The sequence below is a fragment of the Rhagoletis zephyria genome, unplaced genomic scaffold, assembly GCF_001687245.7.
Source record: "Rhagoletis zephyria isolate East Lansing unplaced genomic scaffold, Rhagoletis_zephyria_1.1 Rzeph_scaffold_00051, whole genome shotgun sequence".
NCBI lineage: Eukaryota > Metazoa > Arthropoda > Insecta > Diptera > Tephritidae > Rhagoletis > Rhagoletis zephyria.
In genome coordinates this window covers 347,693-365,103 of record NW_016157135.1, presented here as the reverse complement: position 1 = coordinate 365,103, position 17,411 = coordinate 347,693, and positions in this window count along the sequence as shown.

The window sequence follows — 17,411 nt, the reverse complement described above, 5'->3', positions numbered from 1 at the left end:
AAAGAAATTCATATACCTGACCCAAGGTTTGTTCTATGGTAATTAATTAACAATTTTTATTGAAATATTTTTCAATAGGTGGCTTTGCTCGTTTAGACATTTCAGTTTTAAAGCTATTTAAGGCCTCTTTCATTTGATACCAAACTTGTTTAATTTGGATAAGCGGTTTGATTATTGTCCGGAAAGGACTTTTAGTCGGGAATAAAAAATATTTGGCCAAGTTTAACTCGTAAAAAAAATAACTGTAATTTCCTGTCCCTTCAATATTCGCATTCGCAAAAGATCCGCATTGATTTTTGCGAATGCGAATGTTAAAATTAATGCGGAAGCTCCGCGTTTGCGAATGCGAATGCGAATATTCGCAACAACCCTGGTATGTACATATGTATATAGTGCTTCAATTATCTAATTAAATTTTCAAAATTTTTTATCGAAGATGTTACGGTTTTCTTCCATGTAAAAATAAACTGTGTGTATTCGTTATATGAAAGCAAATGGGACAAAAAAATACTAAAAAAATCAACAGTAATTTATAGCCATTTGAGACTTGTACCTTATTCCACTAGAATTCAGTGGGCTGCATACTCAGAATCTTTCTAGGAAATCTAATTAAAAACTCTCGATATATTTACGAAAGTAAGTTGATTTTGTTTAAATGTTGTACAAAGTTTGAAACTGGGATTTACACGGGCTTTGTTAAGGAATGACCTACATCTTTATAAAACCTAACCAAATTTAAATACCTAACAGAAATAATAATATGTAAAAACTTGTCAAAATGTGGTGCGGCTATAATTTGTTCGATGACTGTATTTATTAATAAGGATTAATCAGCCAACTACATTAAAATTTAGAATAAAATTTGATTCCTATGGATTTTTTTTATATGTCAGAGCCCTCATTCGAGGAATTCGGAGCATATCGAAAACACTCCTTCCAGGTGTTACTGTGGGAGTTCTTTTTCACTCCATAGTCGGAGCGCTCCGAAACGCTCCTTCCAGGGATTGCTGTGGGAGTTCTTCTCACTATACATTTGGAGCGCGCCTCATTCGGCTAGGTGGGAGCCATTCGGTACCTTCAGCGGTATGCTATGCTTAGTGTCCTTAGGTATGAATGGACAATATTCAACCCTGTTTTAGATAAATTCAAATGGCTTTTAGCAATATATGGTTGTGCATTGGAGTGGTCCAAAAAACAGTTAAGTCGAATTTTTAATGCCGTCACTTCCCAGAATTGCTCTATATCGAAAAAATAAACCCATATTTTTTATTTTTAAATCAAGAAATATTTTGAGAGTGGTCAAAGCGCTCAAAGTTTTCCATGTATTTCAAATGTAATTATGTATTAAGTGGATTTGACTAAACCAAATTCGACACTTCAAGCAGATGGCAACTCTTTTCAAAATAGTACTAATTTCTGAAACCCCTAATGTTTGGCACCCATATGGTGATACACACAAATTTCTCTTACCTAATCCCCTTAGTTCAAATTGAGTTTGATTTTTTAAACAGGTGGAACCCCTCGCATAGTTCAGTTAACAAACAGAGCTTTTCAAACTCATTGATTGATACACTTTTTGTGATAACTGATTTCTTTTTTGAAAAATTTTAAGTAATTTTTAAAAGGTAGCAGCTCTTTTCAAAAAGAAAAATTTTATTGTACATCTGCAGTCCAAGCCTTTTAATATGACACCTCACTTCGGAAAATCGAACGAACCGTGAAGATGTGGTGGCATTGATTATTAAATAATTTAAGTTTAATTTTCAGCAGATGGCAACTCTTTTCGAAAAAATAAAACCAGTTTGCACATCTACAGACCAAGCGCTTTAATTCGACGCCAAATTTTTGTAAATCGGGCGATCGCTACAGATCTTTTGTCCTGTCTATATACAATGATATAGATTGTTTATTTAACAATTTTTAATACTAAAGATTTTTTGTTGGTCTCCCCATTTCATTTTTTGGCGGACCTATAAAATATAGTTAACTTAAAAAAACTGGTTACATAACCGATTGGGTATTATTGTTGGGAATCTCCTGAAAATAAAGAGAGTTTTTCGATCGAAAAATATTGATTTTCAAGAATTCTATACCATTTCTACGAAAAGCCGATTTTTCCCTTAAATATAAAGTTCATGGACAACTTTGAGCGCTTTGAGCAATCACTATTTTTTTTTTATTAAAAAAAAAAATATATATATATTGGTATATTTTTTTCGGCATAGAACAAACCTGGGGGTGGCAGCATTAAAATTCCGACTTAACTGTTTTTTGGATCACTGTATTGAGCATAGTTATCATACATTTTTAAAATGTTTTTCGGACCCACAATTTGCATTGTGCGTTTTGTAATAAAAACTGGAGAAACTTCACACCGACATTATAGCGAACTATTAACTTTTAGCAACACTGATTCCAATGCGTGATGTCGCTCTAATTTCGTTTCCCCATGTTAACATCGTATCAATTCTAACCCAGTGGTTGTAATGACTGATATTTAAATTATTGAAAAAAATAAATATTTTCGCGTTGAAATGCAATTGAAAAATGCATGTTTTGCATAAATTCACACTCGTCGCAGTACGCTAAATCACTAGCGCATTGTTGACAGCCATCACGAGGCTGCAGGAGCAACAGGCGAAAGAAACTATGTTCTTTGTTTTAATTAAAAGATGTCTGATGTGATTCATGGCTCATTCACTTTTACATCAGGCATCAACCGTCAACTGTCAAACGTCAAGCGGCAAGAAGCGCATCGTAGCACCAGCAGCGGCAACAGAGGCATCAACAATCAGCGGCAGCTACAACAATTCGCGCGCACATCATGCATCTCCTGATGCTCGTCAAGCATCAACCACCATCACCTATCAGCCGTCATCAGCCGACCAAGCAACCGCCAGCGTCATCGGCACTGTTGCAGTAACTGCAATGGCAACGATGGTGGCAGTGGCATGCAAAGCATTTTCCTGAAAATGTGTAAATGCGAGGTTAGATCACACAAGCCGTCAGCCAACTGGACGGACAAGCGAACCACTGATCGCATTTTACATGCACGACTTTTCCTAATTAAAGAAAGAAAAAGTTGAACAACTTAAAAAATCGGAAAAAGTACAAAGTGTTAGCGGATGAGAAAGACTAAAAACACATTCGCCTGCTGCGTTTTGGTTTTCGGTTCATTCAGAGTACAACTGACAGGACTAGTCAGCGTTGATGTACGCCGACACTTTGGACAGCAGCTCAGCAGCCGAGCGCCGCAACATCGGGCTCGAATAGCAGCATCAGAGAGCGACAGCAGCGAGAACGGCATTTGCAATTTATTTTTATTTTGTTTTTAATAAATACACGAAACTGCGAAAAGTTGGCAGACAAACAGACGGATAGACAGTCGGTTGACAGGCCAACGAGACCGACAGATAGACTAGTAGTCGTATTGACGTATGAAATGGCTGACAGGCGGTCGAAATTTGCAACATGAACCATCAGTGGAGCAACGGATGGACTGACTGACTGACTTGTACGTGTTTGCAGTGGCAGCGAGTATTTTGGGAATTTCACTATTCAAAGATACGGATGACGCGGCATGATTGCACTGTGAGGTAGATAGGTACATGCCCTGGGTAAAATTATATAAAAACTGGCGCAAGGTGAAAGGCTGTGGAAGGACCCCAAAGCTTTCTCTTTTTGGGGTGGGAATGATCAAAGATTTTTAAATCGTTGTATTTGTTCGTTGAAAGATCATGCAGCCTACCGAGCCCAAAGTACCTTTTTAGCAAGATTTATCCTTTACTTACTTTGTGGGATAGCGATCGGTGGACTTTTCCTGGTTTACAAAAAATCAGATACGCGTCTACGTTCTATGTATTCCATCTAACTGTAAGCGTAGAAATAATCTCTACTTGTTATCAGGAAGTCATACCTCCTATTTCAGTTTTAGACCAACATCCTTTTCACCAGAATTGGGCAGGCAAGGTATGCCACTCTATCTTCCGAGCCGAGGGGCATGCCATGGAACCATATCTGATGCTGTAGGTAGAAAGTGGGGCAACCAACAAACACATCTACATATATTACGACTGCAGAGCGGCGCTCCTCGCTTTCAAAGTGCACCAGGTCATCTCAGAGCGGAAGGTGGGTTGCCTTAAGCTTTTAATACTTATCGCCTCGATGCACCGCATACCTCATATGGGTACCGGGACACAGTGGACTCATGGACAATGAAGTGGCAGATATTATTCCTGAAAAGAGCTGCATGACCCTTTACTAGTCTGCCCTGGAGCTAAGTTAGGCGGAACTACCATATCTGGATAAACAACGAAACGAAACATTACCGAGAAATACGGAAGGTACCCGAGCCCTTCATTCCGGATATATCAAAAAGGAGAAGTGAAAAACTCATTCACCTCAGTAGGCATTAAGTAAGAGTTATTATAAGTTTTCTTACCTCCCACAGTAAGGTAATGAAACACTTGTCAAATACTTATAAGAGTTGTTAACTCTGATCAGTTTAGGTTATACAACGAGGAACAGGAAACAGCAGAGCACATTTTGTGATACTGTGAAGCCCCCACTAGGACCAGACTTCGCTTCATAGGATCACCGTACGTAAAAGCACGAACTAAATGGCATACAATTAAAGGTTTCTTAGCAATGCATGGATCAAAGAAGACCTTTAGCCGAACAGAGCTTTATTACAATCAGAGAACGCAAACAAACAATAGCAAACGTTTCGGAATGATTTAGTTTCGCTCATACAAGGTAATGAAACAAAACCGATTCAAACCTCTCGGAAACATTTTGCGAGCGGTAACTTTACTCTGTTAGCGTTCGCGATAGCTTATGCAAACAAAACAATTGCACGCAAAGAATTAGGGAAACAAACGATACATAAAGTTAGTGGTCACAACACAAAACGAAACCATTAGTTTAGTGATACTCTAGTATACATATATATTATGTACATATTGTGCATATCATATGTAGCTGAAATTTAGCGGAACATACATACATAGCTTTCGTATAGTTCTAAATGGACTGCTTTTAAATGTCTTTCCAAAATTCCAGCATATTTTCCTAACCTTTTGCCAACACATTTTCCATTTTCATTGTTATTGTTTGTCTGAAATAGTTGGCGCAGTATATTATTTTTAGGACGTGGCATTTTGCAATACACATACATACGTACATAAATGCACACCATACAATGCACAGAAATCTAGTGAAACAGTTCAGCCATTCTGCTAACTTCATAGGCAACGTTCATTCATGAATTATTCCTTGTATTTGTGTATCGTGTTTTGTTAAAGTTTTGCTCAGGATGAGTATCTTTACCACAGTCGAAACCATGCAAGTAAGCAAAAGAACAAACAATTAGTTTGGTTTGCACTCAGCTGCAATTCGAACGTATGGTTTACTCTTAGTGCTCGGGATCAGTATGACAAAAGGAGCCAAAACGTTTCGTACTTGTCGTGGAAACGGGTAGCGATACGCTCGGATTGTTTTCGTACTCTGATTACAATAGATCTTTTCGATCGCGGTAGCTAGGTGACCTGCTCCCTCATCTTAATCTAATCTAACCTAATCTATTTCCTATGTCTGAGACCAGACTGATTAGGTCCAATTAGTTTGTTGATCATAGCTCTGCTGGCATACTGTTGGCACTGGACCTTTGTTGTCTATTGCTTTTTTCAAACTGTTTGAGAGACGTAAGCCTGAAGAAGTGCTATTTACATCTGACATCTGTTACCTCATTTTCATGCTTATCTGGAAACAAACCATTTTCTTATTGCCTTGTTATCTGAACAATGCTTTAGAATGCCTATTGGGGTAGGCCATTGTTTTCTTGTTCTCGTTGCTTTATTATATCCAGAATGTACCTATTTCATATGTGTGTTTCCAGATAAGCGCCGAAAGACTTATATATTTAGGTAACTACTTCCTGTATTTTGATTTAATCTAAACACTGTATCGCTTTCCTTCGCTGCATTCTTGTCATGCTCTTATACGAATACGTTTGCCGCACTTTCATCGTCTCGGCGTCCCATTGTACCAGAGAAACAAAGTTGCTGGGGATACGGACTTGTTTTTGGCTTTGTGGTGCAAAATGGTGTTGATTTGCTGGTATGCTTTTGATGTAGATTTGATTGCAATGGGCAATTACTACTCAAATTGGCTTTGATAATTTGCATGTCGGACACGAGTGCCAACAAAATGCAAGTATTTGGCAGTTTAATCTGTCTGAGAGTGGGTATACAAACAAACATATGTACATATATACAATTGGTAAAAGCTTTACAAGTTCATACATATGCGTATATACATATATAAGTATGTACTTTTTCATGCAAATACAAATTTAGATGTTACAACCACTTTAGCGATTTTAAATTTTTTGCTTCTATTGCATTATTTATTTGTTTTCACTTTACGAGTAATGCTACTGGTGGAAAATCGTAGAAGCATCGTTGATTTCAAAAAAATAGAGTTGTTTGGTTTACAATTTAATTTAATCAAATAATTATTTGTAAGGAAGAGAAAGTGCTAAAAGTTTTAATTGTACTTGCAGTTAAAAGCGTAAGTTAGTGTGCTTAGTTTGTTGTAGTCACCACTACACCCACTTTGCTTCTCTCTCGAAGCCAATATGACGATTAGCTGCTAGCATGCAAAAGTACGCTCAGAATGCCCTATCTCTCTTTCGGCTGCTTCTGATCCTAGTTAGAATCATAGTGGGACCAGACCGCAGAGATATTGCAGGAAACTAGTTTTGGACTACTCTTGGACAGATGGTTCTAGTGTCATCTTAGCGAAAGCTAAACGGAATACAGGATATGTGCTACTGCTGCTACTGCAAGGTCCTTCCGACTGAAGATTTATATTTGGTATGGTTAGCTTATTCGGACCAATGATGAACCGGAGTCCTTAAGCTTCCCAGATTAAGCAAGGATGCGGCTTAAAAATTTTACTTGTATATCGAAATTTCCAATGAGGCTGAGGGGCTCATTGCTTGAAAACTTCGTTCTTAGCACACAGGTATTTTCCCTACTTTTTATTACAGTTACACTCACGTAGTGGAGTATGGTTCCGTGCGCAGACGTCACCGAAATGGGGAACCTTTTAATTGCCATTAACAATTCAGTGACCAGGAGTGATTCTTTGGTTTCGGCTAAATTCCAGCTCATGGCGTCCGGCTATTTATATCCACGTATCCTCTGGGTAGTGGGCTAACAAGCGTTTGGGGAGGGAGCCAAAGTTGAGAGGGCAAAAACCTCGGCGGGGTTGGGTCCCGGCGCATATTTGCATTAATAATATAGAGGCCGAAATACGGGAGTGCGACGAGCTTGAAATGCTTCTCTACACGAAAAATGACTGAACATTTTACCAGAGATTTAGGCTACTTAATGAAGGTTCCCAAACCAAGGCGAAGTCCTGTAACCGATGTCAAGTATGTACTTAAATTATGGAGGAAACACTTTTCCACCCTATTGAATGGCAGCAGCACTTAGTGTAATGGAGTTGACGGACCCGAGCCTTAGACGATGATGATGAAGTCGATGTCCCACTGCCTAACTGTGCCGAGGTACGAATAGCAATTACGTGGCTAAAACAAACCTTTGTTGCTGGACTGGACAGCCTGCCAACTGTGCTGTACAAGTACGGCGGCGAGGATTTGATAAGGTGCATGCACCAACTCTTATGCAGAATATTATCAGATGAACGTGTGCCCGACTTCTGGAATTTAAGTTTTCTCTGTCCAATACATAAGAAAGGCGACCCCGCCGTGCGTGCCTACTACCATGGGATTTGCCTTCTAAGCTGCGGTCAAAAGTAGTAACCGATCTAGAAATTCGCTGAAATTTCATATATGCGCTACTCGGCACTTAGGAATGAAGAAATATGGAAAATGGTAAAATTCAATGACCTACCACGCCCACAGCTGTTGTGGGCGGCACTACTAAACGCTCTCCGATTTTGATGAAATTCAGAGCATACGCTGGTTTTAACGAGAAAAGCACAAATCTGAAAGATCGTCAAAATCCGTTTACATTATCGTTCAGTAAATCTAGAAAACCGGCGAAAATTAAAAAAAAAAAACAAGTAAGGAAGTCTAAGTTCGGGGGGAGCCGAACATTAAATACCCGGCGCACTTATTAAATATATGTTTTTTACCTTACCGAAAGCTACCGCTACATGTTAAGCCGGGGCATATCAATTTTGAGTAAATTAGAGTCTTTAAATTTCGAAATTTTGAAGCTTCAAGCAGTTCAGAAATTTACCGTTATATGAAAAGCGGCCTCAATTTTAGACCGATTTCAATAATTTTCAACGTTTTGCTTTTATGTGGAAAGCACACTAACCATACCGAGTTTGGTACAAATTGCTAGAACGGTTACCGAGATACATAAATGTGATCATAAGTGGGCGGGGCCACGCCCATTTTCCCAAATTTTATCACAAACGTATTTCTTAGTTAAGAATTTTGAAAAAATTAGCTTTAATATTTACTGATTTATCGAAAATTTTGTATTTCTCTAAATTACCGTTATATGGGATGTGGGCGTGATTATTGCCCGATTTTAAAAATTTGGTATGGTGTACCAAGGCCAACAACTGTGCCAAGTTTTGAAGAAATTGGTGCAGCGGTTACCTAGATATACACATGTAACCATAAGTGGGCGTGGCTACGCCCATTTTTCGAAAATTTTTAATATTATTATTTTTCGTCTAATACTTATTGTAAATATCAATTTTGAGTGAATAATCTCCAGTAAAATAATATCGCAGTTTTCGTATTTCTGAAAATTACCCTTATATGGGAAGTGGGCGTGGTTACAGTCCGATTTCGCCCATTTTCAATACCAACCTACCTTGGATTAAGGGAAACCTACATACTAAATTTCGTTGCGATATCTCAATTTTTGCTCGAGTTATCGTGTACACGGGCGGACNTGTCTATATCTCGATTCGTTTTGGCTGTTACAAACAACCGTTATGTGAACAAAATTAATATACCCTTGTGCACAAGTGCGCTCGGGTATAAAAATATTTTTTGATGAAATTTGGTCTGCCCTGCTCGTTTAAGCCAAAATTTTCCAACTTGGAAGGTAATAAAGAATGTCTTATTACGACGCCCACCTCCTACACAACCTTTTTGGCTCCAAGTAATAAATTTTATGAATTTTGGAAAAAATGAAGAGGCACATTTATTTTATTTCCAAAGAAGCTCCTATTTCTTCATTTTAAAAATTACAAAACGAAAACATTTACAATATCTGCATACCAAATTATGTGGACGATATGTATTTTCACTGAAACTTTCAATTTTACCTACATTTTATACAACAAAAGCTTAGCTAAGGCAAGCAGGACTCATGCCATCGAAGCGTCCATTTTTGGCTGAATGTTGAATGTCTACACCTTCTTCGATTTCCGTTTGAGTAGTCCACTTGCAAAGTGCGCTATGTAAATTTTTTTCGATTTTCAGTTTTTGGTGGTTAACGTACCAGTATTGAAAGTAGTTTCATGTCCACTAACAATACAGTGCAAAATCCTTATAAATACTGAAAAAATTACATCAAACGTTAGCTACTCTAGCAAAAGTCCCTATAATACTTACCGTATGTCAAAAGTCGCTATAATATTTATTGTACGTATTTATACAAGTTCAAAAGTCTCCATCTTCTGATGAACTTAGAAAACTGCAAGAAACCGTGGTAGTTTCGGCGCCCAGCGGAAGACGTCTCAAAAAGAAGCAGACCAACCTGCATGGAAGAGAGAACGCGAAAAGCTTAAAAAAGCTGGCTATATAAAACTTACTGTTTCAAAGCTCGCTATATTTAATTTCTATATATAAAATTTGCAAAAACTACTACACTGCGATTTTGATTTTTAATGTTATTAGGCTCTTATTTATCCAAAGTTTCAGATAATAAGAAGAAATATACAATTTGGATGTTACTTGTTGTTGTAGACGTTTTTTTTAATTCATGGTTTACTATTATAAAATCACATAACGCTGTTTGCAAGTGGACTACTCATTTTATATTACATATTATTAATTTTATGTACATTTCAGAGTCTTTCCCTTCAGCTGTACAATAAAAAATTTTACAGGAGGTGGGTCTATAAAAGGGAAAATAGAAGCTGTACTCGCAGTTCCTCGCAGCTAGAGCTATTTGAGATACGACAAGCATATTTAACATTTACTTGCCCTAAGTATAATTTAGCTCGCTTCCTAGGTCCTTTTTAAATATCCTTTTTTGAAGTAAGCGATCGAAAAAATTTTATACCCACAAAATTATGTAGATTTCAAGGTAAACTGTTTTATACATTTCAAAAGATTTATAAAAATTTAAAGCAATGCTTGACTACAGATATATTCAAAAATTACACCACAATCAGATTGGCTTTTTATATATCCGCACAAGTGGAAAAATTAAAATCAAATTACTTGCGACAAAATCAAAATTTTTTCTTACAGTTTTATTTTTCCGCATTGTTCCTACTTTAAGCTCGTGCCGTGACTGCAAACATGCATTTTTATGGAAAATTCTTTTTGGCTTGGGTTAGCTAGATATTTTTCTATGCATCTGTGTAATTACTTTTTCGTTTATCCGTTTTGGCTACTTTTGGCCAATGTAGTTCCTTTGTACAGCGTAGCCTAGACCCGGCAAATACACTATAAACCAGGTAGTCACAATACTCCAAATATTGAAACGACTCGCGGGAAACATATATCTATTTGTCGATTTTTCGACAGCACAAAAAGAAGTTGTCTCTATGTCGCGATATCTGAATTTGGTATCTTCACGAAACTTATACGGCTGTGTAAAATTACATTGAGCAATACGTCCAGCCCCATCAGAATTTCGAAGCACCTCTCCGAGCCGTTTGATACCAAACGAGGTTTCAAACAAGGGGACTTACTCCGTTTCGGGGGCGGTACTTTACAAGAGCGTACAATTACAGGTGTATGCCGACGACATCGACATCATTGGTAGAAACAAGGGCTACATCTATTCTGGTTCTCGGAAATTAATAGAGAAGCAAAGCGCGTGGATCTAGTGGTGAATGAGAATAGAACGAAGTATCTCCTGTCATGGGGCAAACAGTCGGCGCATAAGCGTCTAGGCACCCACGTCACAGCTGATGGTTATATGTTTGAAAAAGTAGACGACTTTGTTCATTTAGGATCGAACGGATAATCGCTCTTGCCAACAAGTGCTACTTTGGACTGAGTACGTAATTGAGAAGCAAAGTCCTCTCGCGTCGTTCAAAAATCACACTCTATAAGTCACTCATAATGCCTGTGCTGGGGTATAGTACAGAAGCATGGACAATGGACAATGAAGACATCTACTGAGGTCGCCCTTGGAAAGAGAAAGATTCTGCGGAAGATTTACGGGCCTTTTCGCTTTTTCAAATACCGCAGACGATTGAACGATGAGCTGTTTGAGCTTTACAACGTTACTGATATTTTGCATCATTTTGAAATACAGCAGCTACGCCAGCTTGGTCATAACGTACGGATGGTTAGAAACGTTCCAGCTCTGGAAGTATTCAACGCGGGGCGCGATGCTAGTAATAGGGGAAGAGCAAAGTTTTTCCCGCGCGCCTTTTTTTTTACAAGTAGTACATATGCTACTAGGTTTTTGGACCAAAAAATGTTGGCTCCCATGTCCCTGGTCTTAATAAAATGTTTAACAAAAAATTAAATTGTTCTTCAAAAACCTCCGCCATATTTACGCCATCAATCCGTCTCACCAACCAATTTGGCGCAAGGGCATCAAAAACAATGAAGCAAATCTAATTGCACATGATGCCGAATACGCAGCGCATGCTACGAAAAATAAATCTCTCGTTTCTAACAATTAGCTAGATTTATGTTTATCCTTGTTAAGCAAAAATAATTTCGGTAATTTGCGATGCAATCGGCACATAATACCTACATACGAGCATGCAATAGGACGGGCAACAACGGCTTAGCTATATTGGTGGTCGCATGTCAAACGGCCCGGAGTTTTGTGTAAAGTCGGATCACTTTATGCACGGCAAACCGACACAATCGCCCCTTTTGACGCAGTTAATTTGCATGAGCTGAGTAGATATGGCTGCTGCAGCGTTGAAAAGCTGTAATAACCATAAATCAAAAAGCGCTAAATCGCATGAAATCAAATTGAAATCTGCTTGAAATTCTATATTATGTATGACCGGCTGGAAAGGGTCGTACTCGTACAAAAATGTAAGCACAGAGAAAAAAATCATTTCGCTGCGTTCAAAATTTAGTACACGCTAGAGGTATACGCCGCCGGGCCACGCCGCCGCCGCCGCCGTTTTTTGTCATTTCTCACGCGCCGCCGCCGAGTTACGAAAATATCGGCGCGGCGGCGGCGGCGGCGGCGTTCGGCGCCTACGGAATTTTGTACAAAATTTTCATGTTGTATGCACATTGAAATACATCGTTTGAAGGAACTAAATACTACTCGTATAAAAGCACTATTTTACGAAATGAAAATTACATTTTTAAAAGATGTTTTTTTTGTCATAATTTGGGCCACTGAACATTTAAAAAAAAGCGTAACTCAGAAAAATATATAGGTAACATGTTTTTCGATCGACAGCGTTTATTACAGTTAAATTAGGGTCGAATAGGGTAGAAAAGTTTTTTTCCTAAGTAGTGGTCAAACCCCAGGAAGGTTTTGCTCCCGCGCATAGCAATATTTTCTACACAGAGTTGAAGTCCCCCTTTTTGGTAAAAATTACTATTATTTTGCATTACATTCTGTTCTCCTTAGAAAAATTTGGCACTTAATATATTATTGGAAATTTAACTATTTATAAGCCATTTTTCAAACAGTGGGTCAAAAAGGCCCGTTGTGGTGGGAGTTGATGGGTTAAACTTTTGGAAAAAAGTAGGCCAACCTTATTTTCAATATATAACCCGCAAAAATTCGTAAGAACTCCGTAATTTAACATAACGGTTGAAAGCTTATTGCAAAACTTTATTGATAGCGACATAAATTACCCCAATAACTTAACCTTTAAATTTTTTTATTTCTTTAAATTGAAATAGTACATACGCATTTTTAGAGTACATAGAGATGTATGTATATTAGGGTGCCCATCGAAAATCGTTTTTTTGTACCTTAGTACTACATATTTTCAAATTGTGGAAATTATCGATGGTCAAAATTTAAAAAATTCATTGAAATTCAAGCAAAAATAGTCTCTCAAAAACTCATGAATCTAGAAAATCGTATTTTCTGACCTAAATCGACAGGCCGCGACCTCTAAATGGCCTTTAAAAAATCTATAAAAATAGGCAATAATATTTCTCATAAAACGAATCAAATTAGGGGGTAGGGTCTTTAAATTTTCAAAAAAAAATCATTTTCAATGGGAAACCTAATGTATATACTATATAGACTTTCTTCTGTTCGCCCATCCATCAGCAGCAGTCACTCAACATTTGAATTCAATGAATGAATTAAATAGAATTATAATCTGATGACATGATGAGATTAGAAGCCTCATGGCTCTTTGGACTCTACCTTATGGGCAGTAGCGCCGGCGTTTCCAGACGCGCCGGCGTCGCCGCCGCCGCCGATTCTTTTTGAAGTTGAACACGCCGCCGCCGCAAAGCCTGTCGGCGTAAACCTCTAGTACACGCGCACAAAAACCTACACATTTATGCAGGCTTGTACGCTTGTATTACTAAACCTTTGTTGGCAGGGGTTGGATGGTGTTGCAAGTATAACACCCTCCGTCGACAGCAACTGCTTCAACTCAACACCCTTCGGTTGCCGGCCTAAAAAGGTGTGAGTGGCTGAGTGATGATAGTTTTTATGAAGGATTATTATTATCAAACCGCAGAGCACAAACGTCAAATTGAACAAACACATGCACATACATACATGCGTTCATACATATCTATTCTGCTGAGATGCATGCCCTTTCTCCTGCCTGAGTTAATCCGTCTGCTTGTACAACAGATGCTACACATATGCCTGGAAGGCATGTATGGTCGCATTTTTGACAGCCTTCGCATTTTTGACAGCCTTCGTGTTTCTCTACCCCTACCCGCTACTTTCAACCCCTTATAGTCAGCGACGAAGCTTCCTTGCCATATATCATTGAACTGCGATATATGGGTATGATATCCTCAAAACAAAACAGAAAACGCCTAAATGCCTGTTACGTAAAAATACAAAACAATCAGTCAGCCTTTGTCAGTCGTTCAGAGCTTTCGACGAACTTAACAAACCAAGAAAAATTACCCACTCAAGAAAAAATATGTTGCATACATATTTTATGTTGCAATCTGTATTAAACTGTCTAGAAGCTTATGTAGATAGCAACCTATCGAACAATTTAGCTTTAGGTTTAGAAAAAAGCGCTCCACAGTTGACGTGATCGATTTAGCGAAATCCACAGCAGAAAAAGAAACTGAAAGCAAGCGACGGTGCGGTGACAAAAAATAATATTGCCCGGTAGGCACACTAGAAGTGAAAAATGCATTCAACAGGACTAGCTAGAAGAAAATTATCCTCACTTTACAACTTTCGAATGATCCATTCTAGGAAGATATTTGTGTGACCGGACTTTCGGATAAAATAACTAGGATGCGTCTAAGGACCAGACGGAAAGTGAACTCATTAAAAGTCGCAAAAAAAAGTCGAAAAGGCTTAAGTAAAACTACTATCTCTGCTTCTGCGATCACTTTAATTATGTCCACTCAAAGGGTGAGATCGCGGCATATTTCTTGTCTAGACTTACACTTCCTGCTACACACTTCCTGCTATGAAAAAAGCACTTTTTGGACTTTGATTCACTCAACTACAACTATTAGTTCCAAGAGATTTTGGAAATTACCCGATGTTTTAAAGAATAGTGAAAACTTATTTCGCGGCTCTTATGTATGTACGTACATATGAATGTATACACTTAGCATTTTGCTTACTGGGTACATCTTGATCGGTACATAAATTAAAAACCCTTTCTGCAACAGTTTGAGCAATGGTGCGAAGATGAGTAGCTTCACGCACCCCAGCATTGATACATACACACATGATTTTTTCAAAGGTGGCAGCTACATATGGACATGTATATACATTAGTGTGATCAAAAAAAACCCAGGATATTTTTTTTGGAATTTTCCCGCTGCCACCCCCAGAACGGAAGAATATCGAAAAAAAGAGATTTGTATTCTTATACCCGAGCGCACCCGTGAATGTAGGTATGTAGGTTGCCCTTTGTACAAGGTAGGTTGCTAATAAAAATGGGCGAAATCGGGCAGTAACCACGCCCACTTCCCATATAACAGTATTTTCGAAAAATGTAAAAAGTATGAAATTTCAGTAAATATTGGATCCAAATTGTTGAAAATTAGTATGTGAAGTAGGATTTCATAAGAAAATAATATTATTATGAAATTTTTGGAAAATGAGCGTAAGCCCGCCCACTTATTATGAAATACTGTATATCGGTATCCAATCCCTAACAACACCAATATTTCACTACCTGAGTAGGCTTGCTTACTCTAAGTTAATACTTACAATAAATAGGACTGTTATATACTTTCAGAATTGGACGTAGCACCGCCCACTTTTTGACTACAAAGGTATATCTCGGTAACCGATTTATCAAGTATGTCATTAAGTCAACTTAACATATTATCAAAAACGTTTGAAATCGGGGAAAACACCCCTGCTTATCATACAATAGTAGTTTAGAGAAAGTTGAAACCACAATATTTGATACCTGCGCCGGGTATATAAAATTCGGTTTCGCCCGAACTTATATGTACTTCTTTACCTGTTCCTTTTGGAAATCGGTTAGTACTCGTATTTAACCGTGCCGTCGGGGCTTTGAAATAGAATTGCTAAAAAATAAATTTTTTTTTATAAAAGATAACTTTATCGGTTATGAAAAAGTAATAAGAAAACTGTTGAAGTTAAAGAGTTACCATAATTTAGTTTTTTGAAGATTTCTGGATAGAAATATTAATATTCGATTAAAAAATATTTATTTGTAACGATGTTTTAGCAATTCTGCGAAAAAATGTTTTTTACTATTGAAAATATCTATTTTTGTAGAGCGTTTAATTTCCTAAAGACATAATTGAAACCCATTTGACAATAATTATTTTTTAGTAAATTACAAAATTCAAAACAAAACGTTATTTTCCTTAAAATACTTCAATCTTTGACCTTGAATATCTTTTAAATGGTTAGATTAATGAAACCAGTAAATGAAACCATTTTTGTAGAGCGTTCAATTTCCTATAAGCATAGACGATACAACTGGTCTAACGATCTATTGGTAATAAGATATGACCATTTTTATATGAGACTAAATTGAAAATGGAAAACTATGATGAGCATAATCTTCCCGTTTATATTAAGAGCTCAGATTTGGTAAGTACTTAATAAAGGTGCCTACACTGAGGGAAAAAAATATTAAAATCAAATAGAAACGTAATTGATCTTACTATAAACGTCAACGAAAGTACTGTATATTGGTAAATATTCAATTCAATTACGCTCATATTAAAATGACCGCGTTCATACAGAAAAGGCATCCGCGAAGTGACTAATCAAGTCAAAAACTTAATTTGCATGTTGCCTGCAGTGGAATTCGAACCCGACCATCTCCGGATATCAACAACTTATGGCAAGCATCTTTGCGCACTCAGCTACACCCAGACATATAAATTTGCTTTCAACCCTGCAAAAAATGGGACTAATCCGGGATGACTCCGGGAGCAATCGCAAAGGAGCATACGACTAAGACCACTTTTGATCTCTTTATATGGAATGAACTGTTCGCTTTTGTTCGAGCATGTCCTATGAAGAGACTAATTGTTCACCTTTATATCCGAACGGGTATAAAAAGCGACTAGTCACTTTTAAAAAATAAAAATAAAAATTTGCGCCAGCTGAGATTCGAACCGGGGTGCTCAGTTTTGTTAGGCGAATACTCTCTCTGCGTGCCAACGCCGCACATGAAATTTCATTGACTAAGTGCGTACATATCATTAAATCGTTAATAGTACCCGTTAGAGATGAGTTGGGGACTAATTGATCTCCAATTGTACCCATAAAGGATAAGTCGAGACTAATTGATCTCCATTAGTACCCGTATGAGACTAGTTGCTACTAATTAATGCCCAATTGTACCCGATTGAGAGTAATTAATTAATTAATCCCAACGGCTTTTTACCCTCCATTCCCGCCCAACCGACACGAGGGGCGCAGTCCGCATGACGTACGGAACCTTTTTTTTTTTTTTTTTAAGTTTTTTCGTGCCGAGTAGTGGAAACAGGAGTTTGTTAAGTGTCGAGATCTAAAACTATTCAGCTACAGAATCAAATTCATCAGCTGATTGGATATGCTAAAGATAGTATTTCAATTATTGAG